Raw genomic sequence first — 22,246 nt, forward strand, 5'->3', positions numbered from 1 at the left:
TCCTCCATTGTTGCTGGACCTGAAGCTGGTGATGGTCCTCATTTCATTCCAAACCTCCCTCATGTTGTTCTCATCTTCGTCCTATATCTGTTCTTTCGCCTCCTTGATAGCTGTCTTCAATTTCCCTCTGGATTGTTCTCACCTCCACTATGTCTCCAGCTCTGAAGGCCCTCTTCTTCTTGTTGAGGAGAGCTTTAATGTCATTTGTTACCCACGTCGTTTGGGTAACATTTAACAGTCCTGTTTGGGACAGTCTAGTCCACACAGAAGTTAATGTAATCCGTGATTTAGCTCTGTGAGCTGCACGGAGAGGACATTGACGGGCTCACAGAGTGCCGGCCAATCAGTAGCCTCAAAGCAATCCTGCAGTGCCTCGTAAGTCTCCTCAGACCATCGACTCACTGTCTGCGTGGTCACAGGCTGACTCTTCATCAGCGGCACATAACAGGGACTGAGATTCACCAAGGTTGTGGTCTGACCTACCCAGAGGGGGGAGGGGGGGGGGGGGGGGCAGCTGTATGCATCCTTAATATTAGCATACAGCAGGTCCAGTGCTCTTTCCTCTATGGTATTCCACATACTGAGCGAAGTTTGTTAGTGCCATGGCCATAGTGACATGGTTAACATCACCCAATATGGCAATAAAGGCACTCTGGTGTTGAGTTTGGAGACGCGCTATAGTTGAATAAATGACGTCACACACTGACGTCAGATTGGCAGAGAGGGGGGCGTAAACAGTCACGATAATAGCATGTGAGTACTCATGTGGTAAATAATATGGCCTGAGTCCAACAGCCAACAGCTCAATATCCGGACAACAGGCACGTTCCTCGATGGTAATGTGACCAGGGTTACACCAGTGGTTATTAACTAGCACAGCGAGCCTTCCTCCTTTGCGCTTACCGCTCTCAGTGCAGCCCCGGGCAGCCCAAATAGTCTGGAAGCTATGGATGGAAACAATGTCATCCAGGATGTCCTGGTGTAGCCATGTCCCTGAAAAGCACATTAGACTACACTCCGGGTACTCCCTCTGACTCCTGGCTAGTACTGTTAGCTCGTCCATCTAATTAGCAAGCAACCTCACGTTGCCCATGATGAGAGAGGGCAGACGTGGCTTATATCCCCTCTTCTCCATATGCCCAAGACTCTCTCTACAAGCATGTTTCGAGAGGGCACAGCTTCCCTAAGTTGCCTCATCAAATAAATAAACTATTAAAAAGATAAATAAAAGGAAACGAGAAAACACAAATTGGGCTACTGTAACAGGCAGCATGCACGCATGTGCATATGCACTCAATAGTTGTTGTTAGATTGATAGTTTGACAGTTATTAGATAATAACCTGCAAATCCCACTAGTTCAGATTCATCAAACAGTTGTTATTTATTTAAACACATGAGCTTCCTAACATTTTGCTATAGCATAGTTCACCTAAAGTTAACCCCATCTCAAGGTAAAAGCACAGTGTGCAGTTTAAGGGGGGTAATGGGGTCTAATTTGCATATTTATAAATCCTTGCAATCTTAATGTATATAAAGATTTAGAAATGCTCCCCTGTCAATGTTTGTTTGTGCATTTCAATTTGCATACCAATAATACATGAAATCATTTAATAATTATGTAGAATATTTTAAATGAATAGGGGTACTTTGAATTAAATCTGATTAATCAATTAATCCAACAAGTAGTTAGCAAATAGGTGATTATCAAAATAGCCATTATTTGGTATATATACACCGATCAGGCATAACATTATGAGCACCTCCTTGTTTCTACGCTCATTGTCCATTTCATCAGCTTCACTTACTATATAGGTGCACTTTGTAGTTCTACAGTTACAGACTGTAGTCCATCTGTTTCTCTGCAGACTTTGTTAGCCCAGTTTACCCTGTTCTTCAGTGTTCGGGACCCCCATGGACCCTCACAGAGCAGGTACTATTTGGGTGGTGGATCATTCTCAGCACTGCAGTAACACTGATGTGATGGTGGTGTGTTAGTGTGTGTTCCATTATTACTGAATACTCCCACATAGTTATTCCCACATGATCATTGCCAAAGCTTTGGTTTTACTATATAAATCACTTGTAATGTCTCATGATTATGTTCATCCTATCATTCGTGTGTTATGAGACATTTGGAGCATGTGTTTCTTGTCCAGTTGTGGCTTAATTGTGCTTTTGCAGGCAGAGCTATTTTAGATTGATCAGGACCTAATTTGTTTGATTTGTTAAGTAGGTCTTGCTCCTGTGGGGTGAAGAGTGGCTCCCATTGGCCCATTTATCATAGCCGATATAGCTGAATCTGGGTCAGTGGTAGCATAGTGCTCAGTCGACAAACATTTGCTCCCTCTGTATGGGCTGCACTCTATATCTGTCAGACTGTTTAAAAATATAAGGCGAAAGTTGAGGAGGATTGAAAATGTCCATCTCTGTTTGATGTTTGATGTCTATTAAACCAGTGAGTGGTAGGCTAAAGGAAGTGCTGACGCTAATACACCTAAATACCACACATCAAACTGAGTGGAAGTGGTTATATTCCAAGCTTCCAAATCTCAATAAAACTCAGTACTGCTTGCCTTTGATTTGATGTGGTTTGTAAACATTGTTAAAAATTTTAAATGTACCATTCATTCCCCAGTAATACAGCCCATATATGGAAATTCTGCTGGAATAAAATACAGTTTATTTTGAGTTTTTTTTTTTTTTTTTTTTGCGATATCACAAAACCCAAAGCATTACATATCCACCTATTCAGCTTACAGCAGTTTAGCCCAGCAAATTCATGTTAAAGTTACGAAGAGTGTGTTCTTGGGTGTGTGAATGGAGTGTGTGAATGGGTTCTGTGCCTTAAGAGCTGCTTATTACCTTTCAGCAGCATGTGGTTGCCTGGGGAAGACTAAGTGTGAATTTACGTTTCGGTACATTATACAACGCCACAGGTTTTTATTCCTAGCAATGGAAGAAGAGGCAACACTTCAGGAAGCAACTTTTAACCATACAAACAATTAGGAAGCCTAACTGTTATGAATGAAGGCACTAACAGTTTTTTTCTTTTTTCCCAGGACCAGCCTGAGACCATTTAGTTGAGTCAGTGAATTGTTAAAGAGAGATTTATTTGAACAGAAAAAGCCCATGCCTTGACAATGCTGAAGAATGTTTGACTTAGTAGAACTAATTCGCTCTGTTCATAGGGAACTTCAAATGTTTGCAGTTTGATTAATCTCCTGCTCCAACTAATGATGCCAAGCGTGTAATAACGTCAACAGACTTTCTCTTTGGATTCTTGGAGAGGAATCAGTCACCAAAACTAATAAAGATTGATGACAGAGTCACACCGTCTAGATCTGTAATGGAAAGCATCGGCCATCAGAAAACAAGTTAATCCGGGCTGCTGCTTGAACAGCTGTGGCTTACAAAAGGATAAACCACAGACATTGATTTATTTCATTGTTGATGGCTGTAAAGCAAAACTTTGACATTCTTTGGTTATGAGGGAAGGCTTTATACAGATAATAATAATAATAATGATAATAATAATAATGTAATAATATTATTATTATTATTATTATTATTATTATTATTATTATTATTATTATAGCCTAATCTATATAGTGCCTTGCCTAAGGCCCAATGACACATCAATTTCCCAGCTGGCAGAGAGAAAACTCTGTATTATCACCCAGCTCATGGCCCAGTCAAACTCTGCTCCCCCAGTGAAAAGTCAACTCTGATACCACAGGGAAGTGTCACCTTGTACATTTCCCCAGCAGACTCTACTTCTGAGGTGAAAAACTTTTCAGCTCGTAGCACTATAGCACCCGTAGCAGGGTAAAAAAGTGTCCCGGCTCGCGGCCCAGTTAGATTATGCTGCTCCAGTGAAAAATTGCTCGCAGCACAGTCAAACTCCATTACCACAGTGAGAAGTCACTAGCAGACACAGCAGTACTGCTGGACGGAGAATAGTCCACCAACCAAAAATATCCAGTGAACAGTGTCCTGTGGGCAGCGTCCTGTGACCACTGATGAAGGACTAGCGGATGACCAACACAAACTGTGCAGCAGCAGATGAGCTATCGTCTCTGACTTTACACTTACAGCGGTGTCTAATAGAGTGGACAGTGAGTGGACATAGTGTTTAAAAGTATGCACAGAAACAGATGGAAATCTGTAGAACTAAAAAGTGCACCTCTATAGTAAGTTGAGTTGATAAAAATGGACAAAGAGTGTAAAAACAAGGAGGTGGTCATAAAGTCATGCCTGATCAATGTATGAGGAACTGAGTGAGTGAGTGATACTTTTTTGATCCCACAACCAGGGAAATTCCACCTCCGCATTTAACCCATCCATGAAGTGAAACACCACATACACACTAGTGAACACACACACTAGGGGGCAGTGAGCACACTTGCCCAGAGCAGTGGGCAGCCCTATTCACGGCGCCCGGGGAGCAGTTGGGGGTTAGGTGTCTTGTTCAAGGACACCTCAGTCATGGACTCTCAGCACTGGGGATTGAACCGGCAACCTTCCGGTCACAGGGCCAGATCCCTAACCTCCAGCCCACGACTGCCCCCACATATTAGGACCTGTGGTGCACACATGTACAGAGGTTATAATTAGTGTTAGGTGTCCTAGTTTATGTAATAATTTGGGATGTTAGCCAAATTTCCTTTCCTGTCAAAGCAGGTATTTCTTGGCCATGTTAAGTGACAAATGCACCAGATTCTTTTGGAAGCAGAAGTCTGGCTTGTGGGACTAGGGACTCACTGAAGTTGCTCTCAGGTTTTGTTTTGTTTTTTTACTGCCTAGTTGGTTCCAGGTTCTTTCTGGCAAAGAGAAAGGAGGTGGGAGCCATGTTGAGGAGGTTAAAGGCAAGAGGAAAGTTTGTTTGGAACCTCATTGCCAGCTCAAAAGGAATATTTCTCTTTTTTCGCTGTTTTTCTTTCTAATGTTCTCTGTTCTTGGAACCCTTGGTGTAACGTAACGTTGGGTCAAGCCAAGAGACTGAGTGAGATCAATCTTTTTCTTGTTGTGCTTTATTGGGCCTTGGTGTTTTTGGAATGTTTGCATTTTGCAATTCAAAAGCTGTTTTCTAAAAAAAAAAGCTGTTCAGTGTTAGGGCTAGAACTAAACTGAACTGAACTGAATTGTGTTTCTATGCAGACTAAAAGACCATTTTGAGATGAGAACTCAGACTTTTTGCTTTATAAGCCTAACTTTGAATATTTATTTGCTTTCAGAGTGACTAAAAACATTTTTTTACCAACTAATTTTTGAGGTAGTCCATTGGACTTAGATTAATAACTTATAAATTTTATTAAAGAAATCACATTAATTGCACTGATTTACCATGTCTGAAATTTTTCCTAACTATTGACAACGGTTCATTCTTGTACAGGGACGCTAAAGTAATTGCACCACAGCTTCTCATGAAGTTTCTCAACCTTTAAACATGTATGGACAGAGCATGGATAGGACATGTCACTAGATAGATAGATAGATAGATAGATAGATAGATAGATAGATAGATAGATAGATAGATAGATAGATAGATAGATAGATATCATATAACATTCCATATGACAGTATGTTACGTACTGTTAGAGTAAGCAGTTATGTGTTGTATTCTTTATACAGTCAACAGTCTGTTGTATGGAAATGCAACGAATAATGAATAATAAATAAATATGGCGTGCAACATAAAGTATTACAAGATTAGTGGAGCGGTGATGGTGGAGGGAAAGAAGCTGGACCTGAGCCGACTGGTTCTCCTCCTGGGTGAGAAGAGTTTAAACGGTGTGTGGCTAAGGTGGAAGCAATCACAACTTTTAGATTTGCTTGATTACAAGTATAAGTATGACAGATTTCTTTAGTCAAGTAGAAGTGTGAAGGAACATGCTCATAAATGTACTTACAGTAAAAAATGTAAAAGTATTTCTTTAAAAATCATTTCTAATTCCACATTTTAAACAAGATATCCTTCTACTGGGAGTTCCTCTATGATGGAATTCTAAAGCTGCTACTTGATAGACTGCATTGCTAAATACCATGTATGCTTGTATAAGAGCCACATAGTTATATTACTGTGTTTGCACATCAACTGGTCTCTAGATTTGAGCCAGAGCTTTGCTGAAACGGTCAGTCTGGGTGAGGGAGAGTGGACCAGACTGGACTCAATGGAGCATTCCATAACAGCAGCACTTGCCAATTTATTTGTTTCACTCACATCAATCACAGTCTGCTCCTAATGACTTATTCATTACGTTTTTTTCCTAAGCACACGTCTCCATGATGAGAGTGGAAGGCATGTTTCTAGGGAAGCAGTCGTGAGGGTCTATGGTCAGCATTTTGTTGAATTAGGGCTGCTTTTAATCAATTTCTCCTGAGCTGGAACTGATCCCAGACAAGAACCTGAGTCCAAGACTTCTGTGTGTGTGCACATGTAAGTGCATATATGTGGGTGTATTTAATTATATCTAAATACTGTATCATGGCCAAAGTTGGCAGAAGCACACAAGTCCCTAAAAGTACTAGTAATCCAATTCAATATTTTACACTCCCAGAAATAGAGGTACTACACTGTCTCTGGGTCAGTTCCCCTTTTGTCCCCAGTGTGGGACCCTCAAGGGTCCATCTCAGTACCTTTAGTCAGGGGATATAACTACCATAATCCACTGGAATTATATTTTCCTAAGCTGTACTGACTCCACACACCCCACCTCATCTCCAGGCTTTTTATTTTACTGTTCTGTTTTAAAACATTAGATTATGAAAAGGTACAAATATGAACTTTTCACCTGGAAAAACTTATTTAAGGTTCACAGACCTTAAAACCAATGTTTTACTCTCATGATTGGTCCTTGTTTTTTTCCCGGGCCTGCCCCCTTGTTTCCAGACCCTGCCCTTAATTGTACCACCTTTGTTTATCACCTGAGTCTTATTAACCCTTGTTGCCTCTGTATTTAAGCCCTGTGTTTTTCCCTAGTTGTTTGATGGTCTTTGTAGTGTATTCTTTGTAGTGTATTGTATCGATTGATGTTTGTTCTTCTGACTTCCGTTGTGTGTTTAGTGTTTCTTTTGTCATATCTGCTCCCCGATCTCTCCATGTTGGCTCTCTGACCCTGGACCGTTTTGACCCTGACTCTGGATTTGCCCCTAATAAATCTTGCTTCTCTTTGCATATGCATCCACCTCATCATCACTCCCCCACGTTACATTTACCTTTGAGGGAACTTTTACATTGTTTGTAACTTGATAAATGAAAAATGTACCTGCCCCAATTTCTAACAGTGTACTGAGAGTTAGAGGTAAACATCCATCAAACAGTGTACATAATGGTTTATATTAGAACTGCATGAATCACCCACAGAGGTCCACACATCATGTTTAAATTTTGTATTTCCTTTGCAAGAATTAGAGATGGATATTGTTGGAATCTCTAATAAAAAAACTGTTACATTTTATTTCAGCAGTCAAATATAACCTTTTCTGCTCCCCCCTCCCAGATGTCAGCCAAGCTAGAACATCTTTGATGTGTTCACGCTTGTGTACGTTGAAGTGAAAAAATGTGTTATTGTGTGGAAATAGGCATCCACTCACTGTTACTATGGTAGAAGGCTTAGTCTCAGTGCAAGGAGTGTCACAGTTTTGGGGGGTCATGATAGGAGGGAGCTCAATGTATCTAGTAGTGTGCTGGTCTAAACAAAGTTTCAGGGCTGAATTCAGTTTCTAGTCCAGCTCTGGGCCTTAATGCTGCATACTGGCCAATGCATGCATTGGCTGAAATGTTGTATTCTGGCCCTATTTCAGTATGTTGGCCAGTGCATGCATGGCCATAATATACTGCATTGTCCTTAGTTGTATGTTGCCCAAAATGGGAATTAAATGTAAGAGATAGGATCCAGTACAGGATATTTACCACTTCTTAAGTTTTAAGATTAAGTAACATACACAATAGTGAATGCACACACACACTAAGGCAGTGAGCACACTTGCCCAGAGCAGTGGGCAGCCCTATCCACAGCACCCAGGGAGCAGTTGGGGGTTAGTTGTCTTGTTCAAGGGCACTTCAGTCATGTACTGTTGGCTCAGGGGATCCTTCCAGTCACAGGGCTGGTTCCCTAACCTCGAGTCCATGACTGCCCCACTGCCGTCATTATTAAATGAAGTGATGTAAGTATGTAAAACTGTGTGATTAAGATACACAGAAGCTGTTGTAGCTACAGTTAATGAGCATGGAGAACACTACCTGATTAAATTAGACAAAGATAAGGACACACAGGGCCCGTACGTGAGAAGACTCAGCATAATATTACAGTGCATCTGAAATGAGCCTTCAGTTTACCAAAGCTGTAGCCAATCATGTTGCACAGAGGACTGCATACTGTACTATGCTTGCATGATGCAGTGAAATGGTGGAGTCCTCAGCAAGCTCAGGAACAAAACTAGCAGTGTTCATAAATGTACTGTCCAACCAGAAAATTCTACAGGGATCCACTTCCACTCTGGCTTAAAGAAACTTGAGAAAGAATAAGTAAATGCAGTAGTAGTCACTAGAGGAAATCTGGGAGCTGAAACAGTGTTACTCTGTAGGCAGATGTTCGTTCAGCGCATCTTCAAGGCTTGTTCCTCCACCCCGATGCTATGACCGCTGCAAATGTTAAAGGAAGTCTCCCAGCATTGTAATGTAAGCCTTCTTGTGGAGATGAATATGTAATCAGCCAGTATCCTTCCACAATTGTGTATGTACAGGAAGAGTTTTTCTATGTACAGTACTATGCAAAGGTCAGAGCCCATCTTCATTTGTTTATTTACCAATCAAAAAGATAAGCTAATCCACTGGCAAAAGCTGCTGATGTTCTCAAAACAATGTACTGACCACTGAGTCCAAACCTCACCATTATTGAATGTAATAGATTAAGTGACCCTAATTAGTCCCACAACAGGGAAATTTCACTTCTGCATTTTACCCATCCGTGCAGTGAAACACCACATACACTAGGGGGCAGTAAGCACACTTTGTGGGCAGTCCTATCCATAGCACCTGGGGAGCAGCTGGGGGTTAGGTGTCTTGCTCACGTGCACTTCAGTCATATACTGTTGGCTTCCATTCACAGGGCTTGCTCCCGAACCTCCAGCCCACAGCTGCCCCAAACTTGTGAGGAGCAGAAAATGCAACCAACTTCTAAGACTAAACTTTGAATGTGGGGATTTTCCTTTTTGAAAAAACTGAAAGCAAGTCTCTTAAAAGGAATGGACACTGTGATAAAGACAGAGTGGACACATTAAGTACTGTCATAAATGTATTCAGCTCTTGATGCTTCTGTGTAATTTTCTGGTAAATATGTTTTCTGTTTTGTTGTTTTTTTCCTTGACAATTAAAAATGAATAACTCGTTTAATGGCCATTTTATTGGAAATTAAATAACTGAAGGGTGCTCTATGGCTTTTGCACTGTATTGTACATGGCTGTGCATATAGGCTTGTGCAGCTGTTCCACACTTAAATCACATGCTTTTGTGGGCTGCATGAAGGCCATTTGTGAATGAAACATGGTGCCATAATATACCATCCTGGCCTTAGAACTATCCATTATCCAAAAAGGAAAATAGGTGTATGTTAAAAGAGGTAGGATGCTGTACAGTATATTTATCATTTCTTTGCTAATTGAAGTGATATAAACAGTGTGATGAAGATGCACCGAAGATGCTGTATCTACAGTTAATGAGCACAGAGAATGCAACCTGATTAAATTAGATAAAGATAAGAACAATACAGAGCCAGTATGTGAGAAGGCGCAGCATAATATCACAGTGCATCTGAAAATAGTCTTCAGTTTACTAAAGCTGTATCTAATCATGTTGCACAGAGGACTGCATACTGTACTATGCTTGCGAGATTCAGTGAAATGGTGGAAAATACAAGTTTAGTGATGAAGACATCAGTGTTCACAAATGTTCTTTCCCACAGAAACATTCTACAGGTTGTAATTCTACTCTGGCTCAAACAAGTCTGAAAAACGGTAATATGGCAAGTAACGGTGATCATGTTCTCCAGAGGAAATCTGAGAGCTGAGTAGTGTTATTCTGTTGCTAGATGTTCTTTCAGCACATCTTTATGGCAAGTTCCTCCTTCTAGCTCCCATGTCCAGGCCATCATCACACTTTAGGACTGCTTGAATCCACAGACTGGATGATGTTCTGCGATGCGGCTGGCACAGACATCAATGAATAAACTGACTCCATCACTAGCGACAGCAATAAATGCACTGAAGACACTGGACCAAAAAAAAATGTCATATCATTTCCCAACTAGAAACCCTGGATCAATGCTGAGGTTTGAGCCAAACTAAGAGCTCAGACTGCTGCCTACATCTCTGGTGACCTGGGTAGCTACAAGACTGCCAGATATGATCTTCAGAGTACCATCAGGCTTGCCTAAAGGAGCTACAAGGACAGAGTGGAATCTAGCTATCTTGGCATTGATCTCAGACATATGTGGAGTGGCCTGCGCACCATCACTGACAGCAAAGAAGGTGTGATCTGTGATAGGGGCTCCTCCTCCTCACTTGCAGATTAACTTAATGCTCATTATGCTCGTTTTGAGGCAACTGTCACCTCACCTGCTGAGAAACTGCAGGTAGATGAGGAGAGCTGCGCTCTAGCCATTCCCCTGTCTTAGGTGGTGAGATCCTTCAGGGCAGTTAACCCATGCAAAGCACCTGGTCCTGATGGCATCCACAGCCATGTACTTAGAGCATGTGCCATCCAGCTGGCTGAGGTTTTCACTGACATCTTTAACCTCTCCTTAAGACTGTCAGTGATTCCCAAGTGCTTTAAGGAAACCAAAATTGTTCCCCAAGAAATCGTCTGTCACCTGCCTGAATGACTACCGCCCTGTTGCACTGACATCTACAGTCATGAAGTGCTTTTAGCACTCGGCTGGTCAAAGCTCACATCTGCTCAACACTTCCAGCCACCATGGACCCTCACCAATTTGCATACCGCTCCATTACACTAACGATACACACTACTCTCACACACCTGGACAGGAAAAACATATGTAAGAATGCTGTTCATAGATTACAGCTCAGCATTCAACACAATCATCCCTGCCAAACTCGTTCCTAAGCTCACAGACTTGGGTCTGAACTCTCATCTCTGCAACTGGATACCAGACTTCCTTACGAGCAGACCCCAGGTGGTGAAAGTTGGGAACAGCTTCTCTTCCACACTGACTCTGAACACAGGGGCTCCCGAGGGTTGTGTGCTCGGCCCCCTCCTGTACTCCCTGTATACACGTGACTGTGTACCGTGACACGTGACACGTCTAACGTCATCTTCAAGTTTGCGGATGACACAACGATCCTAGGCCTCATCACTGAGGAGATGAAACAGCCTACAGAGACTAGGTTGGCACTCTGTCAGAGTGGTGCCATGACAACAATCTCTGTCTCAACATCAGCAAAACAAAGGAGATGATTGTGGACTACAGGAAACAGCAGAGGGGTCACTCTCCCCTATTCATCAATGGAGCCGAAGTGGAGAGTGTCAGCAGTGTGAAGTTTCTCTGTGTGATGACCTCACTTGGTCCCTCCACACCAACACTATTGTGAGATCTGCCTGTCAGAGTCTCTTCTTTCTGCATAGGCTCAGGAAGTTTGGTCTGCCTCCTCAGATCCTCACCAACTTCTATAGATGCACCATAGAGAGCTTCCTCACAGGCTGCATCACTGTCTGGCACTGCCTGTGACCGCAATGTCCTTAAAGGAGTAGTGAGGATGGCAGAAGCAGTCACAGGCAACAAACTACCAGCCTTACAGGACATCTACCAGTCCCGCTGCCTCAGGAAGATCAAAAAGATCCGGTCTGACATCGCCACCCAGCACTCTGCCTGTTCACCATCCTGCCATTAGGCAGGAGATTTCATAGCATACAAGCTAGAATAACCCAGTTAATGAACAGTTTCTACCCACGGGCTGTCAGGCATCTGAACAAACTGTGAAGCTATAGGCCCTTCCCCAACTACCATTACACTCAGTCACTTAGTCAGCATTATTATTATATCATATTTCTGCTATGTACAACGACACCTTAACACTAACCCACTTTAAAGAACAATAATACTGAGTCACTTAAGTCACTTTAAAATGTATATTGTCTTTATATTGTGTGTATATTTTCTCTATATTTTGAGTATATTTAATATATTTTAATATATTTCACTTTTACTTATTTATTTTCTGTAGAGTGATTATCTGAGCATCACCACATACATTTCAATGCATAAATGTCCTGACATGTTGTGCAAATGACAAATAAACTTGAAACTTGAAACATTTTTGAAGGAAGTCATCCAATAACTCACTTTAAAGACACATCTATTAATGTCTGCCTTGCTAGAAAGATAAGTATGTAATCAGACACTGTCCTACTAAATGTAGAGGGAGATTTGTCTATGTGCAGTAATGTGCATCTTCATTTGTTTCCAGTCAATTTCCAGTCAACAAGATAACCGTCTCCACTTGCATGAGCAAATGGAAAGTCAAAGTAAAATAAGCGAAAAAATGCTTTTCCAAAACTGGGGTCCAAAAAAAAAAACTGTTAAAATCCCTGTCAGATAAACCTCACTTGAAGCTTTCATCTTTGAGAGAAAATCAAGCTCCACTCTGGCTTCAGATCTGAAAAAAATCCACAGATGAATCTTTTTTGGTGTGTGTTTGTGTGTGACTCAAAACTATGGGTCTAAAATGAAGAAAGAAGAAGAGCAAGAAGATGTTAGTGAGAAAAGAAGACAGACAAAAAGAAAAGTACATTTGCAAATCGAACAAAAAAGCTGGTGCTCTTAGAACAATGGACTGACCATCCCACACCTCAACATCACTGAGTGTGTTTGGGAGTGCTTGGACTGTAAGGAGCAGAAAATGCAACCTTCTAAGACTGAACTTTGGAGGTGTGAATTTCTTTCTTTCAAAAACTGAAAGCAAGTCCCCTAATAAGAGGGGAAACCATGAAAAAGATTAGGCACATGAAATACTGGGAAAAATGATATTGCAGCTTTGGCATAGAAGAAGATGCTGAACACAGAGCAGATACAGTCCAATACTTTTATTTTGAACATGCACTTCAAAAGGCAGCACAAAATGCCCAGCCCAGCACTAATGCACTAATGCAAAACGAGGGGGAGGGGATTGTGGTATTGTGAGCGGACACAACAAACAAGCTACGCTACTACTTACACTACAAAGCCTACCCTCCTCGGACACAGTTACTCTAAGAGACACAAATACAATAGTAACAGCAACAACAATGGCAACAATGAGCATCCTTCTTACCTGGGACCGTGACAGCCTCTGAGAGCCACTTTGCATGGCGGTGCCCCCTGATGGCAATGTGGCCCATGGTGGACACCACAATATTTTATTTAGCTGCTGAGGCTAATCAGAATCAAAATCAAGCTTTATTGGCCAGGTTTGCTTATATATACAAGGAATTTGGTGTTGGTTACTGTCACGGTTGGCTTCTCCCACCACTCCATGTGCTTTTTCCTTTCCGTTTACTTTCTGACTGTCCGTGCCCCTTTGTTTTGATTTTCCATGTGCATTTGTTTTTCCATCTAGTCCGGCCCCTTGTTTCGTGACTCTGCCCCTGATTGTTTCCACCTGTCCCTCATCATCCCTGTTGTATTTAAGCCCTTGTCTTGGCTGGTCTTTGTACTGTTTGATCATGTTGGCTGTATTATGTTGTGGTGTTTGGTTCTTGTTTGAGGTTTTGTGTTAATTTTGTCATGTCTGTCCCTCCTGCTCTCCGTATCGGCTGTTTGAACCTGGACCGTTTTGACCACGACCCTGAATTTGTCCAATATGAATATCTCCACATATGCATCCACCTCCTCGCTCCACGTTACAGTTACAGGAGCTCACAGTGCACAGTACCAGACAAACATTTACATGTAGTGAATAAAATAAAATAAAATGCATTCCTACCATGACTCACACACAGTCATACCTGTACACCTTACATTTTGCAAAGTACAGTATGTGTCTTCAGTTAAAGTGCTGAGTGCAGCAGCATTTAAAGGGTGTACAGTGGCAAAGTGGCAAATATGTTAGTTTTCTAATAAATATGCTTGACACACCATTGTAGTGGAAATTAAATAACTGGTGGGTGCACAGTATTGTTTATGGCTTTGCACAGAGGCTTTTGTGGCTATTCCACACATAAATCACATGCTTTTGTGGGCAGAATACATTTGATTTGTGAATGAAACCTGGTGCAAATGCCCAGGGCCATTTTGGAACTTTTGGGGACCCCAAACCACAACCTTCCATTATAAAAAGGGGGCACAGCACCTTTAGACAAGTACTCAGTCTATATAAATCAATTCAATGGAATGAGACAAATAAATACATTTTTCTATCACTGTCATGATTGACAAACATAGAAATATTAATAATGATAAGAAGAACAGCTCTAGAGAAGTCTCAGCACCTCTGGCCCAGAGAGACACAGGCAGAGAGAGATGTCTCACTTACAGACAGACACATTTGAATCCATCATTTTCGGTGGAGCTCTATTTAGAAAATCTATATATGTTTATTTATATATGTATATATATATATATATATATATATATATATATATATATATGTTATGGTCTGAGATGGATTTGGTGCCATATTGATCAATCACAACTGGCAGCTTGTCTGTGACACGCATCCCCCAGCAGACAAAGTAGCAGGTAGCTTGAATCCTAGCTTGGATCAGCACTGTTGATAACATCTGTACTTCTGCAGTGAAGAGCAACAAGAATCTCTAGGCCCAGCCCTAAAGGAAGTGTGAGGAGCTCCTGCATAATCATCAGTTTCCACATGAAACAGTAACCACCTGAAGTTTTTGGCAGGGTGTCATTGTCACAGAGTTAATTCATACTGGAAAACAAAAAGATATCTTGACAAGTAAAGCACCTTAAATGTAGGAACATCTATTTTCTCATTATTAAGGATTATTCAAACCATTTCAAGAGCATTTTTTATTATTATTCTTTTTAATATTATTATTTTAAGCAATTTTAGCAAGTTATCTAATTGCATCGTCTGACAATTTTACTTTTTTTAAAGCATTACTTCTTGAAAAAGATCTAAATTATCTGCAGTGAGAGAATTTCGTAGGGTTAAATAACATATAAGGTTAAATAACAGCTTTCAAAGAAAACTTTTTTTAGAATTCATCACTATGTTCCCAATATCAACATATAAATGCATATAAAGTGTCATTTTAGTTACTTTCCAAAATCAGAAGTGAGGCTTCATGCGTTTTACGTGAAGGCTCACTCCTGATTTTGGAAAGTAACTAAAATGGCTTTATCTGTCTTGTAGCTACTTAGTACTTAGTGTCAAACCACTCTGAATGAATCTGTTTACATTGCAACGATTGAATTTTGCAGATGGATTTTTTAATTGACAGAAATCCTCTTTAAAAAACAAAGATTTCTTTCAGTAAAGGGTGTAACCCAGTGGAGCACAGCCTAATATTATGCTAATTTAGAATAAAACTCATCAGAAGGAGTAGTTTCTGACAAAATATTCACAATAATAGAACATATTAAATGAAACTATGCTAAAAATCCTCATTTCATTTTAGACAATAAAAACTAAACTAAAACTAATTAAAACTGAAAGTATAAACTAGTACACCCCTCACATTTCTGCAAATATGTTATTATATCTTTTCATGGGACAACACTATAGAAATGAAACTTGGATTTAACTTAGTCAGTGTACAGATTGTATAGCAGTGTAGATTTATTGTCCTCTGAAAAGAACTCAACACACAGCCATTAATGTCTAAATAGCTGGCAACACAGGTGAGTCCACCTCACAGTAAACATGTCCAAATTGTGCCCAATTGTGTTGTTGTCCCTTCCTGGTGTCATGTGACTTATTAGAATTACAAGGTTCCAGGTATGAATGGGGAGCACGGCTGTTAAATTTGGTGTTTTGGGTACAATTCACTCATACTGGCCACTGGATATTCAACATGGCACCTCATGGCAAAGAACTCTGAGGATGCGAGAAATAGAATTGTTGTTTCGCAACAATCGCAAAGATGGCCTAGGCTATATGAAGATTGCTAACACCCTGAAACTGTGCTATAACAAGGTGACCAAGGTCATACAGCCTTTTTCCAGGACAGGTTCGACTCGGAACAGGCCTCACCAGGGTCGACCAAAGAAATTCAGTCCCGGCTTAAAAAAATAGACACATGAGTGCTGCCAGCATTGCCGCAGAGGATCAAGAAGTGGGAGGTCAGCCTGTACGTGTAAGATGCACAATGCATCAACTCAGTCTGCATGGCCATCATTCCAGAAGGAAGCCTCTTCTGAGGCTGATGCACAAGAAAGCCCACAAACAGTTTGCTGAAGGCAAGTAGTCCAAAAACATGGATTACTGGAACTATAGCCTGTGGTCTGACATGACCAAGATAAAATTGTTTGGCTTAAATGGTGTCCGGAATGTGTGGCAGCACCCTGGTGAGGAGTACCAAGACAACTGTCACTTGACTACAGTCAAGCATGTTGGAGGTAGCATCGTGGTCTGGGGCTGCATGAGTGCTGCTGGCACTGGGGAGCTGCAGTTCATTGAGGGAACATGAATTCCAACATGTACTGTGACATTCTGAAGTAGAGCATGATCCCCTCCCTTCGGAAACTGCACCGTATGGCAGTTTTCCAACACGATAACGACTCCAAACACATGTCCGAGATTGAGGAAACTGAAGGTAAAGGTGATGGACTAGGCAAGTATGTCTCCAGACCTAAACCCAACTGAGCACCTGTTGGGCATCCTCAAGCAGAAGGTGGAGGATCACAAGGTGTCTAACATCCACCACCTCCGTGATGTCATCGTGGGGGAGTGGAAGAGGATTCCAGTAGCAACCTGTGCAGCTCAGGTGAATTCCAAGCCCAAGAGGGTTAAGTTAGTGCTAGATAATGTGATGGCACTTTGACACTTTGAGTACAGTTTGGACATGTGAGGTGTGAGGTGGACTCACTTGTCTTGCCAGCTATTTAGACATTAAAGGCTGTGTGTTGAATTATTTTCAGAGGACCGTAAATCTATACTGCCATAATAGCTGTACATTGACTACTTTAAGTTATGTCCAAGTTTCATTTCTATTGTGTACTCACTCATCCATATTTCATAAGCTACATTCAGAAGGTGGGTGTCATATGAGAGCTGCCTTCCTTCCAGTCAAATAGATGGGTAATGTAGTTTTAAAACTTTAAAATAAAAGAAGTTGAACTATTTTTTTTCTACTGAAAAACTATATAGAACCCCATTTTAATAAAAGTGTACATAAAGTTGTTTCTGCCAAAGGGGGCAATACCACTGCAATAGTGAAGCCAGGGGTCTACATATTTTTTTGACAAACAAAAATGGCATCTCAGTTAACAAAATTACATTTAGATTTGTTGTCTTATTACAAAGCGTTTTCCTATACATGCTGTTTCACTGAATATCAAATACTGATAATGCAGTAGTGGACAGTAACAAAGTAAATATAATTCATTACTGTATTTTAGTAGTAAAGTAGCAAGCTAGTTCTTTCGTGTTTCTGTACTTTACTGAAATATTTCCATTGTTGGTGAGTATTCACTTTAAGCCCGCTACATTTCAAAGTCAAATATCTGACTTTTTACTCCACTATATTTTGAGAAATCTGTCCTTCCTTTTAGTTTATGTGTGCATAAAAACATAATGTCAAAACGAAAGAAGCACAAAACAAGAGCACCAATCAGGGCACAGTGGTCACTTTGTTTTGAGCTTGTTTTGACCTGTTGGCCATACCGACCTAGTTCAAGCAGACAGTTCAACGCCAGTGTAACATTTTGGGAGTGTCTGTTCAACATAAATGATGAACTAACCTAACTTTGTGTAAATAGACCACAATATAGAAATATGTCCACACATGCAGTCGTGACTGAGGTGTCTATTTTCTGAATTTATACAAACACTATTTAATTTTATAGTAAATTAGTTTGGGCTAGTTTATGTTGCTGAACCTACAGATGCAATATAATAAAGGAAACTCATTTGTGATCCTGAGTTTAAAGCCAGTTTTTCTTAAAACTAAACTTGTAATTAAGCCGCAAATAAATCTTAAACTGAAACTTTGCTTGTTTGTAAAAAGTGATTTCAGAGCCACTCGGTTCTCCCTGATGGAAACTGTTTCCCTTCAGTGTTTTGTGCTTATGATCACTTTAATAGACATCAGCGTCAGTAATTAATGACGTTCTATTAAAAGACTGGTTTACCAAGAGTAATATTGTTAGAGTCATAATTAATCTTTTAGTACTTTTACTTTCAATACTTAAGTACACTTGAAGGAAAATACTTAGTACTTTTGCTCAAGTTGAGTTCTAAAGGGAGGAACTTCTACTTTTACTGGAGTAATAGTTTACCTTGGGTATCTCTACTTTAACTCAAGTACATGATTGTGTACTTCGTCCACCACTGCTATGTCCATATGTCAGAAAATAGAAACATTTAATGAGGTGTACTTATTTCTTCACGTGAGTGTATGTATATAATTAAGTACACATCATTGTTTCTACATTCATTGTCCATTTTATCAGATTTATTTACCATATAGATGCAATTTGTATTTCCACAATTACATCTGCTTCTCTGCATATTTTGTTAGCCTCCTTTTACCCTGTTCTATTTGGATCATTCTCAGCACTGCAGTAACACTGATCTGGTGGTAATCAGTGTGTATACACACTATGTTTTGTTCAATAAATACTTCAAAAACACATTTTTGGAGAACAAGAATTGAATAGGTGATAAATATAGTATGAAAAATATGTTTATTGTCTTATTGGTGAGATAAACATTGTGTGCATTGGGACAATGTCTGTTACAAAAAGCACCATAAAAATAAAACTGAACAGAATTTAATTGGATGTCTTCCAGATCTGCCCAAGTAGTTATGGCTCAATTTAAGAAAACCTTAATAGGAGAGTCTATACAAGCCATTAGCAGGTAAAATACCAAGCAAATATCGACATATCAATGCAGCTATCTATGCAACATTAGGCTTCAGTCACTAAAGGATTATACACTCTTAATCTGTATTTAATGAACATGTGAATTCAGTATTGATCATTGTGGCTAGTGAAAGATCATCTGCTGCGTCTCTGGGGAAATTAGCGCAAGTACCAGAGTGTGGAGAAATACAATGTCTGATAAGCAATGGATTGTAATATGTACTGGGATCAGTTCACAATTACTACAAAACATTGGTGGGAAAACATCTTTGTTGCCTTTTATAATGTTATTAACTCTAATATAATTTAGAATGGGTTTAAGTACATCCATCCATCCATTTTCTAAGCCGCTTCTCCGTCAGGGTCGTGGGGGGGTACTGGAGCCTATCCCAGCAGTCTTCGGGCGAAAGGTAGGATACACCCTGGACAGGTCACCAGTCCATCGCAGGGCAGACAGACAGACACAGACAGTCACTCACACCTAGGGGCAATTTTGCATGTCCAATCGACCTGACTGCATGTCTTTGGACTGTGGGAAGAAACCGGAGAACCCGGAGGAAACCCACGCAGACACGGTGAGAACATGCAAACTCCACACAGAGAGGACCCCAGTCACCCGGCCGGGGAATCGAATCCAGGCCCTCCTTGCTGTGAGGCGCTACCCACCACGCCACCGTGCCGCCTGGGTTTAAGTACATCAGTAAGAAAATGGGCTGAATTGTATTTATGAATATCAAAGCATGATGCAGTGACAATACGAGAAGAACTGTAAAACATACTGGAGCAGAACTGTTTAAAAGGAAACAGAAAAAATTATTTCTGCTGCTTCTACTGGGATTTCTTTCCACACTAGTAAGGACTGAGTAAAGAACATGCTGGACAAGGACATGCTGATAGTTAGACACATGCTGATAGCTGTTTTGCATATGAAAAGCTCTGTGCCAACGATGATGCCACGATAAGTTTCTTCTCTTGAGTGATACTGGTGTTGGTGGGATGATGCGTTGTCGCAGGGGGTCTCGTCTTAGAAGCACATTGTGCTCATCGGCGGTTGAGTGAATTCTGCAGACAGGCGCACCAGGAAGCTGTGCGATTTGGCTCTTGTCCATGCAGGGACCCTGCCACGATCAAGGTTGGGTTAAAAGTCTGTCTGGAGGGTAGAGCGCAGAGGGGTTACCTGGCTTCCCTGCGGAGAGCAGCGGGGGACCCGTGTCCAGCTGTCAGATCCAGATTCTGCCCATTCAGAAGATGATGGGGAGAGGGAGATGGGTGAGAGAAGGAGGTGAGGGAGAGAAAGAGAGGTGAGGAAGAGGACAGATAAGGGACCATAGGGAGCTCAGAGGGGTGGGTGAAGGGTGAAGAGTAGAGCAAGACGAAGAGATGGTGGGGAAGCCGTGCATTGTGCCTCCTTTTTCTTAAACTTTACTGAAATGTTTACTCTTTGGAGTGATTGGGTTTCTAAAGAATTTTTGTCAGTGAGATGGAACCTTTTTCCAAGTATCCTTAATAATAATAATTTATTTTAAGTCATAGTTTAAACTGTAGCCTCTTACACTCCTTGGAACTACCAGTGGCTCCAAAACGCACTTCGTCATATACTTCATAACTTTTATGCTTCATAAGCTGTATTCAAAAGGTGGGTGTCGTATGAGAGCTATAACTGTCTTCTTTCCAGTCAAATAGATGGGTGATGTAATTTTAAACCCTTATAGTAAAAGAAGCTGAACTCACTTTTTTTTCTATTGAAAGTCGACACATTTTTCCACACACCTGGGCTATAAAATAGAAACAGATGGCATGTCTTCAGTGATAAACTCTAAAAATATTTAAAAAAAAAAAATACAAAGAGCATCTAAGATTTTTGGCTTTCAGCAGTAAATTGTAAGCATATAGCAATATGTGTATCATAAAACACATTCTTTTCATTTGAGGGGAGCTTTTCCCAAAAAATTATATATATATATATATATATATATATATATATATATATATATATATATATATATATATAATGCAGTTATTGAATTTGCCTTATGACTTGGACATATATTTTCAGATGGACAAACCAAAATATACTCTTTAATAAGAGGTTATAACAGTAATCTATAGTCATATACAAAAGTTTGAACACCCTGAAATGACATTACACGTCGCTCCACTCTCTACTAAATCACAATAAAGCTTAGTGAACGTAACACACCCCCTACAGGAAACAAACTTAAATATGTCGATATCTAATCTGAGTTAAACGTTTTAGGAAAAAAATGACATCACTTTACAATACAGTTCCTTAATTAATGCTTACGTGCTCATTAACTAAGCTCTAGGTAATGAAGAATTACAATCATAGTTCTTCATTAATTACTCTTCACTATAATAAACTACCATGTTGGTTCAAGTAATTAATTAATAACCAGTCTTCGACTATTGTGTTAACTACAAGTTTAATCTCCCCTTAACTAATGCTTAAGTATTTACTAACTTAAGAATAAGTAATCAAGCTTTAACGTAATGATTTTCCATTAAGTACTCCTCATTATAATAATCTGTAGTGCTTTTAAAAGTGTATTAATTGAGCAACCAATCATGGACTATTGTGGTAACTACATGTTTACGGTTTTCTTAAGTAATTATTAACTTTTAAACAAAGTAATCAGCTGTTATTATCTTAGTTCATAGTTTAGGTGTGTAAGGCATTTTGGAGTCATGTAGTGTAAAAAAAACAATAAACTCATGAAAAACTGGGAATGAATTAGAAACAGTTGCAGCAGCTACTTTTTTTAAGATAATATTTGACTGTACATGCCTTTATGACTATTAATACATATCACTGCTTTTGGAAGAAAACCTTGTATATGCAGTTTTGTTGTTTTTTAAAATTTTCTGCATAAATGGAAAATACCTGTAGTCCTATACATTGTGTGTAAATTTAATGGCAAATGGACCAACAGAAATAACCCCAAGTCTTCCCTTGTAAAGCTATTATTTTGTTCTGTCAACAGCGATATATTGTTTTTGATGTACCATTATGGTGAGATAATCTGTGGACAGCACTGAACATCATTACAAACTGAAGCACTGAATAGACAAAATTATTCTAACTATACTGCTTCACCTGCCAGAGAATGAGGGTAAATATTGCATGTTGTAATATACTGGCTTGCCTCTCTTATTTGTTTAAAGTCCAGATGGACTATAAGTA

This window comes from Pygocentrus nattereri, chromosome 7 (genome assembly GCF_015220715.1).
Source record: "Pygocentrus nattereri isolate fPygNat1 chromosome 7, fPygNat1.pri, whole genome shotgun sequence".
Taxonomy (NCBI): domain Eukaryota; kingdom Metazoa; phylum Chordata; class Actinopteri; order Characiformes; family Serrasalmidae; genus Pygocentrus; species Pygocentrus nattereri.